Source organism: Bos mutus, chromosome 2, assembly GCF_027580195.1.
Source record: "Bos mutus isolate GX-2022 chromosome 2, NWIPB_WYAK_1.1, whole genome shotgun sequence".
NCBI lineage: Eukaryota > Metazoa > Chordata > Mammalia > Artiodactyla > Bovidae > Bos > Bos mutus.
The window spans coordinates 70,356,979-70,375,285 of record NC_091618.1 but is presented as its reverse complement, the minus strand read 5'-3'; the positions used below and the strand labels follow the sequence as shown (position 1 = coordinate 70,375,285).

At 40.4% G+C, this 18,307-nt stretch overlaps 1 long non-coding RNA gene across 9 annotated transcripts in view; it reads right to left on the bottom strand.

Moving 5' to 3' along the window:
• LOC138992092 (uncharacterized) overlaps positions 1-18,307 on the bottom strand; it is a 98,873-nt gene that overhangs the window by 35,271 nt on the left and 45,295 nt on the right. For 3 of the 9 annotated variants that reach the window (XR_011467952.1, XR_011467959.1, XR_011467950.1), the window contains exon 2: positions 43-7,750. The exons of 4 other annotated variants lie outside the window; for them this stretch is intronic. This is a non-coding gene — a long non-coding RNA (uncharacterized lncRNA). The remainder of the gene's footprint in view (positions 1-42; positions 7,751-18,307) is intronic. 2 more of the 9 variants (XR_011467954.1, XR_011467953.1) reach the window with 1 other exon arrangement.

The window sequence follows — 18,307 nt, the reverse complement described above, 5'->3', positions numbered from 1 at the left end:
TCATTTCTTCGGGTCATAGAAGGATCCAATTTAAAAAATTACCTTTGCATTGGATGATGATGCAGAACGCTGATGCCTCATTCTTCATAATCTGGGAAGCTAGTCAGTGAGGAGAACCCAGCAGTTTCATTGAGTTAAGATTCCCTCTGCCTTCTACTTCCATATAGCAAACACATTTCACTGGATCTCAGACTAAAAGATCTCTGTTAATTTTACCTCGAAAAATTTCATCTTTCCTTTCCTTGTATTGCTCTTGTCCCATTTTGGTGAAAAGGTAGTTAAACCTTCATAAAACAAAGTTCATGGCTTTCTTCCCCCTCCTTTTTCTGCTTGTAATTGTAAATCTCTAAAACTTTGGATTATCATTTCTTTAAAGGTTTTTTAATATGCACCATAAAATTTTCTGTACCTTCTCTTTTTGTAAGTGAAAAAAGGAGTGTTGCAAGAGTCCTGAGTATTTTCCATTTCTTTATTGGGTATTGGTTCATCTTTTTTTTTTTTTTTTGGCAACTTTGTTAACTTTTGTTTTCTAGAAAAAAATACACTTTAACTTTTCAGTTTATTGGTAAAAAATTCTTCATACTATTCATCCATAATTTTAAAAGTCTCTGATATTTCTCTAGTTATGTCTCTTTCTTTACTCACATCTTTTTCTCTCATATTTTCATTCTCTTTGAGTTTCTCTGTCAATATTTAAAGAAACCTATTTTTATAGGCTTTTCAAAGAACCAGCTTTGGGTGTTTAGAGTTTTTGTTTGCTTCCTCTTTGGGGGGTTTATCTATTTTCAAACTTGTTGAGTTGAATATTGAATGCTTAGTTGACTTGTTTTTAATACTTTTATATAAATACATTTGCATAATTCCACTTTAGCCGCAGGCTGGCAACAAAAGATTTCCTGGGTTTGAATCTCTGCTCTGTCACTAGCTATATAGTCTTGGACAAGCTATTTCACTGAAGCTCTGTGCTTCAGTTTCCCCTTCTTGTTGTTCAAATCAATTATTCATTATCCTTATCAATGTTTTAAATGCTTGGTCCATCATTATCTGAGAGAGATGTCTTAAATTCTCCCAGTTTGGGGATTAACATATTTCAAGGCTGTTTTTTGGGGGTGCAAGGGGGCAATACATACAAGTACATGATGATTCTATCCTCCTGGTAGACAATTGCTTATCTTAATATTATATCCTTCTTTTTGCATTAAATTATATTTTTGTAAATATTAATATTCTTATACCAAATTTGTTTTGTTTAGAGTAGATGTTGACAGATTTATATTTTTCTGTATCTTCATTTTCAAAGAAACCAAGCTAGTGAATGGCAAAACCAGTTTTATTCCTAGACCCAGTCCTGTGTTCTTTTTTCCTGGCCATGACACATCCTAGGTCTACCTTCTTTCATGAATCAGCTGTCACTCTTCACTGTGAGGCCTCTCTCAAAACCTCAGCCTATAGTGACTGCTTCCTCCTCTGAATGCTCAATGCCAGCAGTACTTATTCAGTCCTGAAAATGTTCTCTTCTAGTGCTGTATGTGCATCTGTTCTGGAAGTTCCTTAAAAGCTAGAATAGGGTTTTGTTTTTTTGGCTCCAGTGGGTCTTCATCACTGCATGCAGGCTTTCTCTAGTTGTGGCAAGTGGGGCTATTCTCTAGTTGTGGTGCTCAGGCTTCTCACTGGGGTGGCTTCTCTCGTTGTGGAGCACAGGCCCTAGGGTGTGTGGCTCAGTAGTTGTGGTTCGTGGGCTCAGTAGCTATGGCTCTCGGACTTAGTGACTCCATGGCATGTGGGATCTTCTGAGACCAGGGATCAAACTGATGTTCCCTGCATTGAAAGGTGGAGTCTTAACCACTGGACCACCAGGGAAGTTCCTAGAACAGGGGTTGTTAATCAAGCTTCAGAAACAGAGAACTGATTGAAATTAAAAAGTGCTAATTTGGGGTTTGTTAGAACTGCAGGTGGAGAAGGCAATGGCACCCCACTCCAGTACTCTTGCCTGGAAAATCCCATGGATGGAGGAGCCTGGTATTGCCTGGAGAATTCCAGGGAATGGGGAGCCTGGTGGGCTGCCGTCTATGGGGTCGCACAGAGTCGGACATGACTGAAGCGACTTAGCAGCAGCAGCAGCAGCAGGACTGCAGGATACACAGATTCAAGAAGCAGTTGAATTGTGTTCTCCCAGATCACAAAATGGCTTATAAGGGAAGAAAACTGAAGATTACTATGAGTTACTTGAATTATTTTTCAAGAATTATAATTGGAGCTGGAAAGAAGTAAGGGTGCTTATTAAGTAAGAATTGGTTGGAGTCTAAAAAGGTTGCCTAGTTACAAAGGGAGACCTTGAGACCACAAGGTTGCAGCTGGCAAGTGTTGTTTTGAATACAACTGGTAGTGTCTTTGGATCTGGTACAGTTCAAATAGAGCTCAAGTTCTCATGGCGTGGAGATGTGTCTGAGATCAGATCCTCAATGGCCACCTGACTCCATTTTTGTATGCCTGTAAGTGTGGTTAACCCATTATAATTTCAATTTGTCATCAGTTCAGTTCAGTTGCTCAAGGAAGCTTTTATCTTCTGTTATTCATTGTGAAAGATATAAAAGAGGAATGAAATAATGACAAATAACAAAAATGTTGGGTTGGCCAAAAAGTTCGTTCGGGTTTTTCCTTACCATCTCGTGGAAAAACCCAAAGAACCCAAATGAAATTTTTGGCCAACCCAGTAATAATAGCTACCATCTACTGAGCACTTAATACGTGCCATGCACTTTATTAAATGCTCTACATGCACTGTCTCATTTATTATTTACCAGATTTACCTTCTGTGGAGACTGTAATCAGGACCAACTTATCCATTATGCTCATTAGGTACAATGCCTAGGACCCACAATGCTTTTAGAGGTCCATGAAAATGTTTAAGTTTCTTTTAGAATCAGAAGGGAAAATAAAGGAATATAATCTTCCCTGGATATTAGTTTTTCTCACAGCCATAAAATGTAATTTATAATATTTTTTATGGAGTAAGCATCCATGAGGGCAAAATGCCTTTGGGCCTCAGAAAGTCATAATGTAGCCCTTGCTATAATCATTCCCACTTAACAAATAAAGAAACTGAGGCTCAATCAAGTGGAGAAATAAAACATGCAACAGAGCAAGAAATGGTAGAGATAATTTTGGATATAGCTCTGAGGGACTCTACTGATGACCCTTTTAATTACTACGCTATACATTAGACAACATTATGTAGCAAGAAGCTCACACCAAATTTGGAAAACAAATTTGTTTAATACTAATCAATTAGAAAATACTTCAGGGAAAGGAAAGAATATAATTAACTGCCCAAATTCAGGGACAGAGCCACACTATGTAGGACCTCAGGCTTTTACAACTTGAAAGATCTTCTTTCAGAAAAAATAGTAAAGTATAAATAAAAGTTAGGCCTAAAGTTTTTGGAGGGAACTGTCCCAAGAAGGGAGCCTTCAAATGGAAGCCTCATTTTGTGTGTGTGTGTGTGTGTGCACGCGCTTAGTCCCATCAGTCATGTCCGACTCTTTGCTACTCTATGGACTGTAGCCTGTCAGGCTCCTCTGCTCGTGGAATTCTCCAGACAAGAATACTGGAGTGGGTTGCCATGCCCTCTTCCAGGGGATCTTCCTGACCCAGTGGTTGAACCTGCGTCTCTTACATCTTCTGCATGGCAGGCAAGTTCTTTACCACTAGTGCCACCTGGGAAGCCTGGAAGCCCCATTAGCTTCACGGCAAATCCATCTCATCTAAATGTCCTTGCACCTGAAGAAGGCCAGACAAGGAATGAATCATCGTCAGCCAGGAATATCAGCAGAGATTTTTAGGAGGAGATGGACTTTGAAGTGTGGCTGTGATTGATGCTTTTGAACTGTGGTGTTGGAGAAGACTCTTGAGAGTCCCTTGGACTGCAAGGAGATCCAGCCAGTCCATTCTAAAAGAGATTAGTCCTGGGTGTTCTTTGGAAGGACTGATGCTAAAGCTGAAACTCCAATACTCTGGCCACCTCATGCGGAGAGTTGATTCATTGGAAAAGACTCTGATGCTGGGAGGGATTGGGGGCGGGAGGAGAAGGGAACAACAGAGGATGAGATGGCTGGATGGCATCACCGACTCAATGGACATGAGTCTGAGTAAACTCTGGGAGTTGGTGATGGATAAGGAGGCCTGGTGTGCTGCAATTCTTGGAGTTGCAAAGAGTCAGACATGAAATGAGCGACTAAACTGAACTGAGCTGAGCTGTGATTGGGCACCCTGAGTGTAAAGGCAGTGGGGGGAGTGTGAACACTGTCTGTTCACAGAAGGACAGAAAATACCACCTGCCTGAAACCCACAGTGACACTGGCCATAGGTGAACCACTGGGTTTGCTGAGGAAGGCAGTGCCTATTTGAAATGCCAGGATGGAAAGTCTGCTGGGAATGTTCATACATTCCTTGGTCTTACAGCATTACACAGTGAAATGCATCAAAAACATGAGAAATAAGGACTTCCCTGGTGTCCAGTGACTAAGACTCTGTGCTTCCAATGCTGGGGTCCCAGGTTCAATCCCTGATCAGGGAACTAGATCCCACATGCTGCAACTAAGAGTTCACATGCTGCAATGAAAGATTCTGCATGGCGCAATAAAGATTGAAGATCCTGCATGTCACAATTAAGATCCAGCACAGCCAAATAAATAAAAATAAATAGTTTTTTTAAAAAGAAAAAAAAAAAAGAGGATGAGAAATCTGGTGCCAAGGGCAGGACTCTTAGGAGGGGTGGAAAGAGGCAAAGAGATCTAACTGAAGGACTATTATGGGTTTATTTTAATGAGTGCCTTATAAATTATGGGTGGCAGAGAAAAGGAAGGAGTGAAATAAGAGAAAGAGATTAAGAATGAAAAAAGATCAATCAGGCAGATGTGAGGACTAGACAGGGCTAAGACTCAGAAATAATTTTTACATTCTGAGCCTGGTCAATTGAAGGAATAGCTCTGGGACTGCCAGAAATGTAGGGAGTGGTTAGATGTGGTTCTAGAGAAGCTAAATCCAGCTATGCCAAAAACTCGAACCAACTGGGCTACATGCATCCCTGGGAGAAGCTGAGTCCAGGGACAGGGAAATATCCTGAAAGAACTTGAAGGGGTTCTGCTGGTGTATTAGCCTTTACAGTCTTTCCCACATACCAACTCCCCATTGGATCAACACATTCTTTCTCCATTATGTTATCAGCATTTAGAACCCCCAGTCAGGTCTTACCCTTCTAACTGACTTAGAAACATTTTGCTTTTAACATGGCTTTTGTTGAACACTATTATGAGATGAGCTATAATTTCACTCTCAGGGTTTCAGATGAGCTATAATTTAACTCTCAGAATTTCAGCCTATCCTGTGCCTCTCTCCAGGTGAGTGGTCAAGAAAACTAGTCACATTGAAAATAGGAAACATAAAGAGAATAAATATGAGAGGGCATTACCAAGATAATCAAAACAGGGATATGGAATTAGAAAGGGGGTGGATTCTTCCAATGATTCAAAATACATTGACTGCATATTCGTTCCACGTCAGGCTCTTTGCTTGGAACAAAAGATATTACTGTGAAAGAAATGCAGTGTCTGCTTTGAAGGTGTCTGAGTTTTCAAGGATGGCTGTTTGGGAAAGTGACAGGGTCAGAGAGAGAATTAAAACAGCAAATTCTAGAGGGTAGGGAGCAAGATGATGAATTTAGTCAAATTTGATGTCCTGAATAATGTATGCTATGTCTAATACACAGTTGCAAACATGGAAATGGTGTTCAGGAGAAAAGGCAAGGCAGGGGATACAAATGTTAGGGTATAGAAACCAGCATAAAGTCAGTGCCAGAGGCAGACATAGAGGATGAAACTATTGTTTCCAAGGCTAATAGTATCAATGGAGGGTTGCTTGTTTTGTTTGGTTTTGTTTTGTTTTTAATATTTATTTATTTGCCTGCACCAGGTGGTAGTTTTGGCAGTTGGGACTTTCAGCCTTTGTTGTGGCACGTGATTAGTTGGGACATGCAAACTCTTATTTGCAGCAAGTGATATCTAGTTCGCTGATTGAGAATTGAACCTGGACCCCCTGCATTGGGAACGTCAAGTCTTAGCTACTGGGTTACTAGGGAAGTCCCTAGTGGAGGTTTTCAAAAGAATGACAGTTGCTTCAAAAATTAAAGAATGATACAGAATTGGTTAAAAGAAAAGAAAAGTGTTAAAGAGTGGTGACTATAGCACAGACAAGTTAGCCAAACTTGGAGGAGGATCAACATCAGATCTTGCTTTTTAAGACAGAAATTTCGCTGTAAGTACTTCTTTACCAACATCCTCAAATGGTGATACATAGATTGTGTAATTCCTCATTTCTAAACATTACCCCATGAATTATTTAGCCATAGTTTCTAAGTATAGGGGGTTGTATTGGTCATGATAGATATATGATAGATATAGCTATAGATACACAGATTTGACTAGAGAGAAATTTAACACAGAGAATTGATTCCATGGTGGCCACAGACTGAGAAGGCAACTGGGGACACTGAGGCAATCCAGAGATTAGCAACAGCAGGAATTCATTACCAATTCTCTGTCTGCGGGGACAACAGAAGGAGGTGGCTTCACCCAAGCTTAAAGCAGAACCCATCTGGAGTGAGTTAGAGCCAAAGAGGGGACTGCCCAACAGAAGCTGGGAGCCAAGAGAGACAATCCAGAGGAACCAAGAAACATCCTTTTCCCTTTCTTCCTGCTAATCTAGGTCAGTGCTATCAGTGCCTTCCGCTATCAGAGCCCAAGGCAGCCTGGGAATTGTAGTTCCCTTTCATAGGGGGAAGAGTAAAGGGAAAACAGCAAGGAAGTGATCTTTTTGTTATTGATTTGTAAATTTATTATATGATGATCAAAGACTGTAGTCTATTTGATAATAATTATTTGTTATTCATTGAAACTCATTTTGTGGCCTATGACATAGGTTTTGTAAATGTTCCAAGTTTTATTGAAGCATGTGTATTCTCTATTTTGTTTGGGGGCAGTGCTCCACAAAGGTCTGTCAGACTTGGTTTGTTAGTTGTGTTGCCCACACCATAAAGATATTAATACATCTTTATCCATACAGCTATTCTGATGGTATGAAGTCAGTTTTTGAAATAAGTTTGTTAAAAATCTTTCATTATAATCATCAGATCAGATCAGATCAGATGAGTCGCTCAGTTGTGTCCACTCTGCGACCCCATGAATCGCAGCACGCCAGGCCTCCCTGTCCATCACCAACTCCCGGAGTTCACTCAGACTCACGTCCATCGAGTCAGTGATGCCATCCAGCCATCTCATCCTCTGTCGTCCCCTTCTCCTCCTGCCCCCAATCCCTCCCAGCATCAGAATCTTTTCCAATGAGTCAACTCTTCGCATGAGGTGGCCAAAGTACTGGAGTTTCAGCTTTAGCATCATTCCTTCCAAAGAAATCCCAGGGCTGATCTCCTTCAGAATGGACTGGTTGCATCTCCTTGCAGTCCAAGGGACTCTCAAGAGTCTTCTCCAACACCACAGTTCAAAAGCATTAATTCTTCGGCGCTCAGCCTTCTTCACAGTCCAACTCTCACATCCATACATGACCACAGGAAAAACCATAGCCTTGACTAGATGAACCTTTAAATTCACATGCCAGTTATATGAAAAATAAGGAGCATGAATGGAAATAGTTGGAAGGCTGATACACCAGGCCAGGTGAGAAATGATGGTAGCTTAGCCTAAGATGGTAAGAACATAGAAAGAGAAAGAGAAATTAATGCTGATTTCTAGGTTTCTGGCTTGGGAAACTGGGGTGAATGAGGGTACAGTTCACATATACGGACTGCCATTGACCAGAGATTTTTGCTTGAGCAAATTACATAAATTCTTTGGACTCAGTTTTCTTATTTATAAAAATGGGTATAATAGATTTTATTTCATAGGGTTATTGTGATGGTAAAAAGAGTTAATATATGAAAAGTATTTAGCACCTAGCTAAATAAATCTTCTATATAAGCTTTTATTATTATCAACTAATGTATGGTTAAACAAGTGAAGGATTGGGTTTAAGGTGGGAAATCAAGATTTCCTATTGAAGCTCATTATGTTTGAGTTGTTTTGTCAGTTACCTTTTTAAAAAATACTTGTTTTTATTTATTTAGTTAGTTGCACTGTCTTAGTTATGACATGTGGGATCATAGATCTTGGTTGCGGCATGAGAGCCCTTAGTTGTGGCATACAAGATCTAGTTCTGTGACCACGGATCAAACCTGGGCCCCATGCTTTGGAAGTGTGGAGTCTTAGCTACTGAATACCAGGCAAGTCCCTGTAAGTTACCTTTTAGTAAAGAGAGTCTGAGTAATCTTGGCAAACACTGCTTAGGAATGAAAGAGGACAGAAGTGAGAAAAGACCACTGTAAGGTCCAAGGCCACCTACAAGAGGTGGCAGAATCAAGGAAAGGAGAGTAGACAATAGCTTCAGAAGCAAATAAGGGTCACTTCAGAATGAGATGGAATAACTGAATAAGAGCCCACATGTGCTTTCTGCTTATTTTTGTTTTGCAGTGCTACAGTGTGTTGTTGTCTGGCTTGGTTCTAGCTAAGGAAGCCAGTCATTCTGAAAAGACTGCAGAAGAGCAGAGCTCTGGGGGAAAAAAAAATGATTGCAATTAACAGAGCAACATTAATTTACCTTGTGTGTGATTTATCATAAGATTAGCAAATAGGTTACTCTAGCAACAGGTTGTTGAGAAGCTTGTATTAAACTTGTGATACAACTGGAAAAAGTAATTAACCTGACACATATTCATGAACACGTTTATTTCCGGCTTTGAGCTACTGTGTGGAATAAAAATGTAAATTATGAATTCCATAGTATGCACTACCTTGGCAGATTTTAGTGTGTGATTATGCATGACCACACCTCTCCCACAAGTTTGCACAGGCTTAGGAATTTTCTTATTAAGGTTGTTACACAATTTGCAATTTAGCAAGGGCATAGAAATGAATGGAAAGAGTATTTCCAAGCATATTCATCTTGATTTATAATTATGTATCCCCCTTCATTGGGTTAGTGCCAAATTATTTTTTCTTGTCTGTAGTGTTAAGAAGGGGAGAAGGAAATGGCAACCCACTCCAGTGTTCTTGCCTGGAGAATCCCAGGGACGGGGGAGCCTGGTGGGCTGCCGTCTCTGGGGTCGCACAGAGTTGGACACGACTGAAGTGACTTAGCAGCAGCAGCAGCAGTGTTAAGAAGGAGAGCTTTGCTTTAAGCTTATTGTAATTAAAGTCATCTTTCATATATCAGATTTAGATTGCTCTCACATAAATTATAAGCTATATTCAATAACAAAGCCATTATCACACTTCACATAAATAGAAAATAAAAAGCAAGTTCTGTGTGAAGAGAGGAGATTTAACATGTACTTTGACTCTCTTGCTCTTCTGTTAGTGGGCTAACACAATCAGTGAAGGGATATTTTAAGGCTTAAACTCAATATATGGAAAGCTAGAAAAGGGATCATTTTGGAAGTTGGACAGCAGATGAATACATAGGGATAGAATAAAAAGAGCTGAGAAAGTTGAATTCAATCAAACAATAGAGAATACTAAGAAGTAATCTGATTTACAGAGAATCAAAGACTTAGAAACTAGGATTTCCCTGCAAGTCCAGTGGTTAAGACTCTGGGCTTCCACTGCAGGGGGCACAGATTCCACCCCTGGTTGGGGAACTAAGATCTCACATGCCACAAAGTGCAACCAAAAGCGGGGAGCTCATCTATTCACTCATTGAACCCTCACTGTGGGCCATCATATGCCAGGCACGGAGGACACACAATAGTTGGGATGACCTCATCCTTTTTCTTTTTTTTTTTTTTTTTTTAGGCGGAGTTAGCGCCGGGAGTGAGCCTGAGCGCCTAGTGAACTGCTCAGCGGGCCGTGGCCCCGCCGCCCTCTTGGTTCCTCAACCTCCGCCGGCCGAGGCGCGGCCGCCTGAGCGCCCCGGCGCAGGTGGGGAACCTCGACCTCATCCTTTTTCTTGAACAGCTTAAAACCTCAGGAAGAAGAAGGTTGGGGTGGGGGATGCTGCAGTAGTTGGGGATGCCTTCTTGGAAGACAAAGTAGCTTTTGCAAACCTGTCAAGAAGAGAATAAGCACAAGTAAAGGAGGAATACAGAAACTGCTCCTTCCTTAACTGGCAGAGTGATGGCTTATCTTTAGAATGAAATAAAATAGATGGTCTGCATGGAAGAATATCAGTGCATTGAGGGCAAGAGAGCAGGACTATCAACAGGGGAATAAATGAATGTATGCATATTTGCTTTGGAGACATGTGATGTCTCCATGTGATAACATGTGATCTTTCTCAGTTCCGAGTCCAGGACACTGAAAGCTAGATCTTCACCCTTCTAGCAGGACACTGAAAGAGTCTTCTCTGGGAATATGGCCAGTCCGTGATGAAAGCCATGACATTGGAAAGGTACTGACATCAGAAATTTCCCCAATAGACAGCCCACCCTGATGCTCATATAGGAAAACTCACATCAGACTAGCTCATCTTTCACATCCTCAGAACTTTCAGTCAATATTTTAGTATCACACATTTAAATATTGTCAAGTACAAAGACTATGTATGAGAAATCTGAGGAAAGCTAACCTGGAAGATAGAAAATAAAATAAAGGGAAAAAAATAATGTTGAAAAATTAAAGACACTATAAAGGTCAAAAACATCACAAAGTGAAATGACTGTTAACTATGAAAAAGAACAGAATTCTCAGTTCAGTTCAGTTGCTCAGTTGTCTCCTACTCTCTGCAACCCCATGGACTGCAGCATGCCAGGCTTCCCTGTCCATCACCAACTCCTGTAGCCTACTCAAACTCACGTCCATCATGTCGGTGATGCCATCCAACCACCTCATCCTCCCTCATCCCCTTCTCCTCCCACCTTCAATCTTTTCGAGCATCAGGGTCTTTTCCAATGAGTTGGTTCTTTGCATCAGGAGGCCAAAATATTGGAGTTTCAGCTTCAGCATCAGTCCTTCCAATGAATATTCACGACTGATTTTCTTTAGGATTGGCAGGTTGGATCTCCCTGCAGTCCAAGGCACTCTCAAGAGTCTTATCCAACACCAAAGTTCAAAAGCATCAATTCTTCTATGCTCAGCTTTCTTTATAATCCAACTCACATCCAGACCTGACTACTGGAAAAACCATAGTTTTGACTAGACAGACCTTTGTTGGTAAAGTAATGTCTCTGCTTTTTAATATGCTGTCTAGGTTGGTCATAGATTTTCTTCCAAGGAGTAAGCGTCTTTTAATTTCATGGCTGCAGGCACCAACTGCAGTGATCTTAGAGCCCCCCCCCCCCCTCAAAATAAAGTCTGCCACTGTTTCCACTGTTTCCCCATCTATTTGCCATGAAGTGATGGGACCACATGCCATGATCCTAGTTTTCTTAAGGTTGTGTTTTAAGCCAACTTTTTCACTCCCCTAATTTACTTTCATCAAGAGGCTCTTTAGTTCTTCTTCGCTTTCTGTCCTAACGGTGGTATCATCTGCATATCTGAGGTTATTTATATTTCTCCCAGCAATCTCGATTCCAGCTTGTGCTTCATCTGGCCTGGCATTTCTCATGATTTACTCTGCATATATGTTAAATAAACAGGATGACAATATACAGCCTTGATGTACTCCTTTCCCAATTTGGAACCAGTCTGTTGTTCCTTGTCCAGTTCTAACTGTTGCTTCTTGATCTGCATACAGATTTCTCAGGAGGCAGGTCAGGTGGTCTGGTATTCCCATCTCTTGAAGAATTTTCCATAGTTTGTTGTGATCACAGTCAAAGGCTTTGGCGTAGTCAAAAAGCAGTAGATTTTTTTGGGAAATCTCTTGCTTTTTCGATGATCCAACAGATGTTGGCAGTTTGATCTCTGGTTCCTCTGCATTTTCTAAATCCAGCTTGAACATCTGGAAGGTCATGGTTCATATACTGTTGAGGCCTGGCTTGGAGAATTTTGAGCATTACTTTGCTAGCATGTGAGATGAGTGCAGTTGTGTGGTAGTTTAAACATTCTTTGGCATTGCCTTATTTTGGATTGGAATGAAAACTGACCTTTTCCAGTCCTGTGGCCATTGCTGAGTATTCCAGATTTGCTGGCATATTGAGTGCAGCACTTTCATAGCATCATCTTTTAGGATTTGACATAGCTCAACCAGAGTTCCATCACCTCCACTAGCTTTGTTCGTAGCAATACTTCCTAAGGCCCATTGACTTCGCATTCCAGGATGTCTGGCTCTAGGTGAGTGATCACACCATTATGGTTATCTGGGTCATGAAGATCTTTTTTTGTATAGTTCTGTGTATTCTTGCCACTTTTTCTTAATATCTTCTGCTTCTGTTAGGTCCACACCATTTCTGTCCCAAATAAATAAACAGAATTCTACCCCCCAATAAAGAAACAAACAAGTAAATAAGTGGAATGTTCCAAAAACACAGTGAATGTCTTAGAAATTAAATATGGTAACAGAAATAAAAATATTTGATAGAAAGTTTAAAATATAAAGTTAAGGAATTTTATCAGCAAAAAGAAAAGAAGACAGAAAATAGATTTAAAAAAAAACTCTAAGACAATTAAGAAACTGATCATGGAAAAATTAGCATTAAAAAAGAGAGGAAAAATAAGAGCAGATGGAAAGGAGAGATAGGTAACAATCTGAATTTCCAGACTGAAAAATTTACCAAGTGAAAACAGATTCATGCTAGTACAACATTGTGAAATTTCACATTTAGGGCAAGGAGAAGATCCTGCAAGACTGTAAAGAGGAAAAAACGTCCAGATCATACACATAGGATCAGCAATCAGTGAGAATAAAAATGTTCCCCCAAACATGGATAAAGGCAATTGTTCTATAGTCATGATAACAAGTGGCCATTAAAATGGTTTGAAACTCTAAATCAATCAAATGCCCCTCCTCCCCCCACCCTGGAAGAATATGCCTTTGAAAACCAACCAATCAGCATGAGTTGCTCACTTCTGATCATTGGCCCATCAGGGATGGACTCACTCCAGTAAACACACCCAAGGAACTGTGATTCTGCAGATGATGGCAACCCACTAAAGCCTCTGAAAATCCACCAGTCCCTGAACTCTGTGCTTTCCCAAAACCCCAGACAAGCTTAGCAGTCTGCTTTGCTTGGAGAAATCATGCCTGACCAGCATAGCTCTCCTGTACCATAGCAAGCAGTATATCCAGTGTTACTCTTTTATTTCAGATATTGAGTGGTGATCTCATCAGCCTTTGACATAGATTTTTAATTTCTGAACAGGAGCACCTGAAGCTACAAAGCAATAGAGGAAGACTTTCAAAATTCTTAAGGAAAATAATTAACAACTTGGCTCAGTGGTAACGAATCCATCTGCCAATGCAGGAGATACGAGTTTGATTCCTGGGTTGGGAAAATCCCTTGGAGGAGGAAATTTCAACCCACTCCAGTATTCTTGCCTGGAAAATTCCATGGACTGAGGAGTCCATGGGGTCATAAAGAGCTACACTCAACTGAGCACGCATGCAGAGTTCTACACCCAGCCAAATTATCATTTAAATGTGAGAATTTCTTTAAAAAGACACTTTTAGACATGCAAGATCTTAAACAATTTACTTATCATATACCTTTTCTTGGGAAGTCACTGGATGAACCAACCAAAAGGAAGATGTGGGTTACTGGAAACAAGAGATCCCATTTAGGAAAAAAGCAAAAGACAGCTCCAGAACAGTGATCAAGAGAATCACAAGATGGTAGTTATACCCCCACAGCAAACCAATCCATATTGTAGCTTGTATCAGCTACCCAATGCTGTGTAACAAATAAACCTAAAATGAAGTGGCTTAAAACAAACTCTTTAGCTCATGCTTTTCTGGGTATTTCTTTTGGCTGATCCTAGCTAGGATCATTCATGTATCTGTGGCCAGTTGGCAGGTTAGCTGTGGGTGATTGGTTCCGGATGGCCACACTCACATGTCTGACAAGTGGTGATGGTGGCTAGAGCCATTAAAGTGGCTAAGCTATATAATTCTTTCCTCATCCAGAAGGTAAGCCTTACTTTTAACATGGCACCAGAACTCCAACAGCCCAAAGCACAAGATCTTTTCCAACTACTATGTCATGTTTACTAACATTTCACTGGCCAAGGAGAATCACATGGTCAAGTTAGGAATCAAAGTAGAAAATGTACTTAAAGTTGCAAAGCAAGGAACATGGGCTATTAGAAAGGGAATTGTTGGACATTTCTGTTAGCAATCTACTACAGAGTTTAGCAGAAGTTTCCAGGAGAAAATTCTCTAAGAAGATGAAATTAGTAAAATGTAACTGATGTGTCTGAACACATTAAGGGAAGATTTAGAGAGCTGTTAAAGATTTTGGTATTGAATTCATAACAAATAAAAAGATAATTAAGCAGAGAAAAAAATACAGGCCATTATTAACTCTGAGGATAACAGAATGTTGTTAGCAAATAAAACTAACCACAATTTGCAACAGATTTAGTGTTAATTAGTGTTTAATTGGTCATAAGTCAGCTGGTTAATACTAAATATTAAACAAATGAAAATTACAATTTGACCAGACTTCCCTGGTGGTCCAATGGCTAAGACTCTGTACTCCTAATGCAAAGGGCATGGGTTCGATACCTGGTTGGGAAACTAATATTCCCACATGCCATGCCATGCAGCCAAAAAGAAAAAGAAAAATTGACCAAATTGTGAGAAAAATGAGTACAAAAAGTGGGTACAAGTAGTGGGGGCAGGAACCGATAAAAGAGTGCTGAGTCCTACTCTTCTATTCTTCTTCTTGAATGGAAAATCAAGAGATCATATCTAAAACTGGAAAGTCAAGAAAGAGCAATGCAAAAATGTTATCTAGAAAAATGCAGGCAAATACCAAAATAATCAGGTGAAACTGGTGCCTCTGGGAAGGAGGAAATGATATGTGAGGGGACCTGCTGTGTTCCACAAAAAGTCACAAAGAAATATTTGTCTTTAAAATTATGTGTATGTTCACTTAAGTACAAATAAAAACTGAAAGAAAAAAGAGAAGAAAGTGATAAGTATCTTTAATCCAGACTGACATGTAATAATCTCTGTCTAATATCAAGTGACAAAAACTAAAATGTGGAGTAGTTTGTATACTAAGCTATTGTTTGCATTTTAAAAACAGAGGCGGAGGTGTCCTCAGTGGCTCAATGGTAAAGGATCCACCTGCCAGTGCAGAAGACGTGGGTTCGATCCCCAGTTTGGGAAGATCCCACATGCCTTGGAAAAACTAAGCCCATGCACCACAACTATTGAGCCTGTACTCTAAGGCCCGGGTATCACAACCACTGAGCCCATGTGCCACAGCTACTGAAGCTGTGTGCCCTAGAGCATGCTCAGCAACAAGAGAAACCACCACGATAAGAAGCCTATTCACTGTAACTAAAGGAGCCCCTGCTTGCACAACTAGAAAAAAAGTCCACAAAGCAAAAAAGACCCAGCACAGTTAAAAAAAAAAAAACGTAAAAAATAAGTAAATAAAATTATTTTTTATACATAGGTAAATTTTTAAAAAATGGAGTGGGGATTTCTCTGGTGATCCAGTGTTTAAGACTTCACCTTCCAATGCAAGGGACAAGGGTTTATTTAATCCTTGGTCAGGGAACTAAGATTCCACATAACTCTTGGCCAGAAAACCAAAAAACATAAAACAGAAGCAATATTGTAACAAATTCAATGAAGACTTTAAAAATGGTCAACATAAAAAAAAAACTGTGAAAAAAAAAAAAAGGGAGTGGAAACTATAAATATACACTTGTTATTGCACAGAATGGGCTTCCCAGGTGGTTTAGTGGTAAAATTCTGCCTATCCATGTGGAAGACACAGAAGACATGAGTTCTATCCCTGGATAAGGAATATCCAGGGATAGAGGAGGAAATGGCAACCTACTCCAGTATTCTTGCCTAGAAAATTTTATGGACAGTGAAGCCTGGTGGGCTATAGTCCATGGGGTTGCAAAGAGTCAGACACGACTGAGCACGCATACACGCACTCATTGCTCAGAATAATTCATCAGAAAGCTCTGTTGAGTCTATCCTCAAAATAAATTCCAGTCCCAACCATTCCTCCCCTTCCATCATTCTCATCTTCAGGAGAGCCATCACCTCTTGCCTAGATGAGGCTAGCAATCTTCTCGTTACTTCACTGGCCTCACTGCCTCCAACCTTCAATCTAATCCCCACACAGCAGCCCAAGGTATCCAGTTAAAAGGAATATTAAATGACATCATCCCCCCACCCTCCAACTCTCTCCCTGTTCAAAACCTTTAAAGTGTTTTTTTTTTTTTTAATCAAGTTGAGTAAAACCATTTTGCTCTCCAGGTCTCCACAATCCCCTATGATCTGGTTCCGACCTCATCTTATTCTAGCTCATTCTTACTTCAACACATGGTCCCTTTGCCTAGAGTGCTTTTCCCAGAGACTGAGTCTGGCCTATCACCCAGATCTCTGCTCGGATGTCACCTCCTCATAGGGACCTTTCCTCATCCTTGTCTCTGTCTCCTCCTTCCCCACTCCCCATCTACCTATAATGTCTGTCACCTTACCCTGATTCATTTTTCTTCATCGCACTGATCACCATTTGACATTTAGTTACATATTGAATGGTTTAGTTGTTTACTAGCTGTCTCTCCCAACAGCATGTGGAGTCCCATTAGGGAAGACCCCAAGCACCTAAAACAGGGCTGGTGCAGAGAGTGTGTGCCTAGTCACTCAGCTGTGTCTGACTGTTTGAGACCCCATGGGCTAGGGACCACCAGGCTCTTCTGGCTATGGGATTCTCTAGGCCAGAATCTGCAGTGGGTTGCCATTTCCTTCTCCAGGGGATCTTCCCAATCCAGGGACTGAACCCTTGCCTCCTGCACTGGCAGGAGGATTCTTTACCACTGAGTCAACTTGGAAGCCCCTGGGGCATAGTAGCTATTAATAAATTTCCTTTGAATAAATTAACTACAATGAAAAAATACAGGAGAACCCCTCCCCCCTCGCCCTGCTGGCCAAATATTTATCATGAATGGTTTGCGGAAGGCAATTGGGAACTTGGGTGTCAGGGGTGGGAGAACAAGAGAGAATTATTTTCCACTTGCCTAGGTCCCATGATCTTTAATTCCTCCAGCACCCAGAGTCCAGACTGCCCCCAAGGTGGTGCTATAGAGCACCCAGAGTCCAGACAGCATCACCACGGTGATGTTCTAGAGTGAAGAAGGGAAATGTGAGAACATCTATTTAGGTTTATTTTTTTCCTAAAAGAAAGAAGGTATTATTAACATTTAATTCATCTACTTTGAGTCCATGTATAAAATTTATAAATTATATTTTGAATTTCATGTTCAATATGTTTTTGCTGACTAGGATATGAAATTTAAAAGTTTGGTCTGTAAGTTGGATCACAAACCAATGATCTTTAGGTCTTAGATAAATTGGACATGTTTGATGTGTCCCATTCTGTTTAAAAGTGTACGAATCAACATTAAAATCCAGAAATTTCACAGAAAATCTCAGGCGTGTGGGTTGTTTGAGAAACCAGAGCTGTTGGCAGTGCTTGTCCTTTGATGACTGAGGGCCACATGGGTGCAGCCCCATTTAAAAATGCAAGTGGATCCTGGCTCACTGAGGTTCTCTCTGTCAGCTTCCTGTAGGTTCTCAGATTCAGCTCATCTCACTCCCTGGAGGCATTTTACTTTAAGACCCTTTTCTGAATCTTTTTCTCAGTTTCAGGCAAAGCATTTTTATCTGATAGCAGTGAAAGTGCTGAAATTTGCTAATAATCAACTTAAAACAAACAGAAGAGACTGTGTTTAGAGCTATCCCTATATTCACATGACACTTAACTCTTTCCATCTGCTGAGTAACAGGGGGAAGAGCAGGTGTTGGCACAACCATGATTAATAAGAGATTGTGTCCCTATGAATCATGGTGCTTGGGATTTGTCCCAGCTAGAGCAGACTGAGAGCCACTTCTCTGTAGCCCACAATTTCCTAATTATATATAGTCCTTCACTGTTATATGTGTATCTACAGCCCCATAGAAACTTCTTGTAAGAACTACTGAGTGTGTAGAACTCCTGAGTTCCTCAGAGCATCAAGTACTGAAGATATTTAATAAAGGTTTGTTGGTTAAGTGATTAACATTAAAAAAGTGGATACTGCCAGTTCTTATAACTTATATCACCACAGTTTACATAGTTAAATATATAGAGATAGTAAAT